A 6,000-nucleotide genomic window follows, 5' to 3' on the forward strand; every position below is an offset into this window, starting at 1 on the left:
GTGTGACATGCACCTTGACAGATAAGCAAAGAAAGTCTCTTGACTTCTCAGAGAACTAACAAAAGGTGAGACTATAATGTAAAAAAAAAATGTTTACAGTGTTTCCCAAGATTTCTCTTAGAGCACTAGGAAGAATTTTTAAGTCCCCACTCCAGAAGCCATGTGAACTAGAGGCAAATATAAACTCAGACTAGATTTTCATCTTCAGTTTTGAAGCCAAGTGCTTAAAGGCATGATGCAGAAATACTCTCAATTTTCACAAAGCAGAACAAACAAAAAGCAAATAAAATAGAATCTACGTACTTAGGCAGGACTTCTTATTCTGGGAACCTGAATCATGACTTCTGAATGCTTGGGTTAGCAATTCTGTATTTAATGGTGACCAAAATGTTCAAAAATAGCTTCTCACTATTTGTGCAGCCACTCTAAGCTACTAAAAAAAGAAACCCAGACCTTGGCAGTTATCAGGGCATGTCCACAAAGATCAATCTGCAACATTTCCTCTTGAATCTAGAGTTACGTACTATTGCCTCTCTTCAGTGACAGAGACTGACAGGAGCTGCTCCAAAGCATTCTTCCTCCTCTTCTACCACTTCTCCTTTAAGTATGATGCATAAAGCAACAGTATTGAAATTGATTGAACTTCTAAAAGGGCAGATTAACTAGGCAAAACTTCTATTTCCTTTTAAAGTGAAAAACCTTGTGATCTCATGAGCTACATGATTGGAAAACTGTGGCAAGAGTTTCTGAGTGAATGCAAACAAGCCTTAACCAATTACCTGCATTTCCTGCTCTTGTCTGCCTCAGAATTATTTATTTCTTGTTTATTTTTGTTATCATCCACTCACATATGTGTTATATTTTAGACAGGGGGTTCTTTGCATTATCCTTTTTTTTTCCTTTTTTTTTTTCTTCCTTTTTTATTTCAAGACAACAATGGATAATCTGGCTGGACTTTTTCACTTACTATATTGTAAGTGTTAAATAATTAACCATTTTGGTCAATTCCTAGACTCATTATTGTGTTCAAAGCTATAATAGGAAGCAAATGAAGGACTGGAAATAAATTTGTTTGGGCCTCTATGTGGGAGACTTTCTCATTCCAGAATACAAGGTTTGAAAGCTGACATCTGGAGTGATACAGATAAGTTTTCTTCTCTACAATAGTGCCTTCTGACACATATATGTACACTAGATGGAAATTAAGACTGTTATGTTAAAAATTTGTCCCTCCTGCTCTCTGTTGGCAGACTTAACATTGTAGAAACATCTTAAAACTCCTTCAGTCAAAATTCTGGATATGGGTACTTTAATGTCCAGAGTCAGAACCTGGCCAACCCTTATTCAGAGAAGCAACCAGCCTCTTCTCATCCTAATGTGCAAGTGCCAGCCAGTCACAGCTGCACCTCCTCAGGGCACCAGCTGCTCCCTGTGTACTAGCCTGGGAGAGCAGGACAGACCACAGATGGGCCTGTTGTTGTATTGATCAGTACAAAATACCCCTCTAAGCCAAAACCAAAGGAAAAACAATAAAAAGGGAATAAAAACAGGGAGCTCTTGTGGGAGACTCTTTTTCTTTAAAATAAACCAGAGCAATATTGCTGTACACTGGCCTGTATGCAAGTCTGTGCCAGCACTATTGCTGAGACAATAATATGATGGAAATTTCTCCATGTTTCATTTTGATTTTCAAGTGACTTATTCTTCCTAGCATTCCTGTACATCCTTCCTTTCTAAAACTTGTATCATCCTGTCTCTCTGTTGCAAAATTTTGAAAAAAATTTGTGTTATTTGAGCTATTTATTTCTATATATACAGTTGTTATCTGTACATGCCTATATGAATATGTTACATGCACTTTAAAGGGATGTGTTGTAAAATAAATCAGCATATGCAACTCTGGTAATGAATCTAAAGATTAATAGATTTTAAACCATGCCAAATGTATGTAGCTGTGTCATGATGTTTTGATAGCTCCCGCATGACAGATTCTTGCACATTATTCAACAGAGCTTAACTTTTCATTAACTATGTACAAGAAGGACATGGGAGCATCCCAGATTTTTATCTCTTTAGTGTCTTTCAGGAATCAGCTGTCATTGCTCTGGATTATACAGGAGATGGGTTCTTGAAATCACTCCTTTTTACACCATTAGTGTGTTAGTGAGAGGTTAGGACACATTACCAAGTAATTTATCCAGTTAGTGTTAGAAATTAAAATTATGTGTACAAGAAAAAATATGCAGAGTGAACTATGCAAATAACTATGCAATGTGACCTGCCACAGAAGTTCTTCTGCATCAGTTCCTTTGAAGGATCTTCTGTCACCTGAGAAGCTGCACTTCCTCCCCACCTTCCACCTTCCCTCAGGGACAACAAGCTGTCTGCCACAGCAAGACACTGAAAAGCAGGCCTGAGCCCTGCAAGAAACAAAAGGGGGTTTCTGTCCTTCTATGGATTCTAGCTCTGTAGAAGTGAAATCCTGCTCTCCAGTCAATATTCACACCAGCTACGTGGTGAACCACCCTTTCAAAACTACCTACAAAATATTAAGAATTTTTTAATTCTAGTTCTTCCAGCTGTTGCTGATATATACATCTTTATGTATATATCTTTATGTATATATGAAAACTACAAAACATAAAAAAAATTGCAAAATATTTGGTTGTACTTTTTTTGGTATTTGCATATTCTGTAACTGTCATTTTACAAAAAGGACAAAAATATTTTATTAATGGTAACTGCTATTATGTTACTCAATTGCCTAATGAAATGCTTGAGAGGGAAATGCAAAACCCACATGCTCTTCCAGAGGATTTGAAAAATGTGATTATAATAACACACAGTCTGTTTGTCAGTCCAACTTCCAACCCTGTACCCAGCAGGAAAAGTCACAGTGAACGTAAGCACGGAAAAAAATATGTAAAAGGTCCTTGCTAGTATTACATATGTGCATCTGTAGGGACAAGTATGACAGTTAGCTAAGTGCCCTGAACACTCAATTTCTCCTTTGAGAAAAGCTGAGTTTTCTCTACAAAGACGCCTCTGAGCTTGGATTCTTTCCTATGGTGCTGAATGCCAGCTTGTTCTGCAAATAAAAGGAAAGGATTTAAAAGGACATGAAGCTAAAGGACTTCTTCTGGATAGACAGGCAATTTTAACAAAAGAAAGTTGGCATTATTTAGGGAGACAGAACTTCTTGCTTCATTACAGCATGTGCACAAGGTCATTTTATTTCTGTTAAACAGTTCCCCTTGTTTGTAAATGACCTTCTTGTGTCCTAGGTGTCTCCTCTACCTGTGAAACTAAATAGCTACTAGGAGGGCAGGAAAAGGCCCTCAAAAAATTGTACGATCTGGCTTTTTTTTTTTTTCCTGCACCAAGACCATATGGCCCTGAAATACTGACTGGAAGTGTAGAAGCCTGCTCTGCAGTTCTTGGTATTTAGGAAGTGTTTGAAGTATTTATTTTTATTGTCTGCTTTAGGTGTCTTGGTTCCTTGCCCCTTTGCTCTTCCTTGCTTAGCCCTTGAGAGGAACATCCTGAGCCGGAACCAGCACCAGCAGCACAGGCCGAATGAAAGGCTTTTCTTGCCCATTAGTGAAGCAGATGGGATTATTGGTGCAGCTCGTCCATCAAACCTTGCCTGCACTGGCTGGTCAGAGCAGCCTGGCAGGCTCTTGAGAGCTGCAGCTCTGCACTCAGGCCAGGAAAAGTTGCACCATTTTCATTTCCATCTAAACCTATTACACGGCAAGGCCGTGCCATTTTCCTCAGACCCTATTTTGAACCACATAAAGGCCAGGCTTGATATATATGTTCACTTGTCACTCTGGGGAGAATGATTTAGTGCCTGACTCCTTTATGGGCTGCAGCACTCTGAGTGAAGTGAGCCAGCTGCAGCACCCAGCCAGATGGACACCCCCGGGGCAGCTAGGCCTGGCAATCACACCACATGCCGGGGCAGAGGCTGAGGGACCAGCAGCAGCAGGACAATGGAGTAAAGATGATTTTCAGAAAGGAGACTTTTCCTTCCTACGCTGGTCTATAGCTGGGGGCTCTGTAGCCAGGGGCAAGACCAGACAGGGGTGAGTCACTGAAGTGACTCAGAGGTGACCTGTGACAGAGCTTGCCTCTGACAGCATCTGCTCTTCTGACCAGAGTTATTACAGATGACCAGCTGAGAAGAACAGCTGCTGTGGGACATTCTTCAGTATCTGTGGGAGCTGTCTTTGGGGTTGGGGAGACTTCACCTCTCTTGAACTTTGGCACACATTACTCTGCCATCTGCTAGAGAGCACCTCTGGCAGCAGGTCTCCCTGGTTAGACTGTATGCATGTCCCGAGCCAAGCCCTCAGGTTTTGCATTTGAGGACATGCAGAGCACTCACAGATCCCCCGCTGGTATGCAGCAAGAGGTGCGGGAGGTCATGCCAGCCTGCGAGAGAGCGAGCACAGCCGCAGAGGTGTGGGAAGCAGTCACACCCCTGGCATGGGGGGACGGCCCCGTCCCTCTCAGCCTGTGAGTCACGCAGCCGCCGGCTGCAGCTTCAGGCGTGTCTGCTGCCACCGCAGGTCGGTCACCCAGCCTCTCTGCTGCCTTACGAGTTTCTATTTGCTTTGTAAAGGGAAGTTAGGTGAACTCTTGTGACGGGCTGGACAGAAAGATTATCATCCCAGCTGTCTGCTCCAGCGCTTTTACTGTGCAGCTCTCCTGTTCTGTGAAATCATGCTAATGAGAAAACAATCCCGCTCACCCATTAATGGCAGGCTATGGAGGGATGGGCTAACGGTGTGAATAGTCTGCGGGATACTCTGGTCTCAGGAATAGCTGAAAGGTTTTATCTGGCTGCGACCTAAGTCGCGTTTCATTTGGAAACAGCTGCAGCGGCTCAAAACGTTACCATTTCCCAGCTACCCGTTGCAGTGCCCGTGTTTTTCTGCTGCAGATTCCTGCCCGTCTAACTGAGCTCCACTCGCAGGTTGCTTGCCCGAATGCAAGGCAGCCGGCTCAGCCTGAGCCCCAGCAGATGGGGGCTTTCAAACTCAGCCAAGCGGCTTTGCCCAGAGGCTGGTGTGTAGGGCTGAGGTGACGCCCTCTTTTAGGAAGGTGATCCCTTAGAGCAGACAGCTGAAAACAAATGGTGAAATGAGGGCTGTAGTATCTTAAAGCACTAAAGCTGTTTCTGTTGTGAAGGTTAAGCCACCCTGGTTGTCACTTTAAATTCAAGACTGTGCATTTTATATGTACTTGTAAAAGGAATATTTTATAAGCTAATCAAAATCGTTTTCAAAAGCAAAACATATTTTGAGTATTTTGTGGATATAGAATGATTGTTTTTGTTCTCCCTCTCATGTCTCTGAAAATTTCAAATTTTAACATATTGGATGTATAATTCAGAAAAGCTGCAGTGAACCATCATACTGGATTTCTTTGCCAGCAAAATCCTCTTAAAATACAGAGCTTATTTAAGTTCCAACTTCACTGAGATAAACTTGATTGTTTACTACTTTATCTAAGTAACTGCAATATCCTACAGTAATAATATGTATGCACTTCAGTCAATTTTTCTAAGATGCAGAGGGCAGTGAAATTTTCTGATGACCCAGTCTGATTTCTTGCTCTTATGTAGGATAAGAAGCAAATTATTGTGTGACCTCCCCTAAGAACCAGCTGCTGACCTAGCCTAAAGCACCTCTGGAAATGCACCACACCTTTGGGGCTTCACAGATCAGGAAAGCAGGAACAATCAGAAAATTGTATTTCTCGACCAGAAAAGAAGAGCTCACTTTATCCTGCAAACACATAAGTTCTTTTATTTTTAAGTTAATTTCAGTCCTGAAGTGATCCAGACAGAATCATAAAGGCTAGGTATTTAAAATACCAGCTCCCCCAGCACATTCAGTAGGAACATAGCTAGAGGCTCACCAGTAACTCATGTAGTCATAAGCCTGAGCCAGTAGGCAATGCTTTTCATTTTTAAAGCTGTTAACAAGCACA

This window comes from Apus apus, chromosome 3 (assembly GCF_020740795.1).
Source record: "Apus apus isolate bApuApu2 chromosome 3, bApuApu2.pri.cur, whole genome shotgun sequence".
NCBI lineage: Eukaryota > Metazoa > Chordata > Aves > Apodiformes > Apodidae > Apus > Apus apus.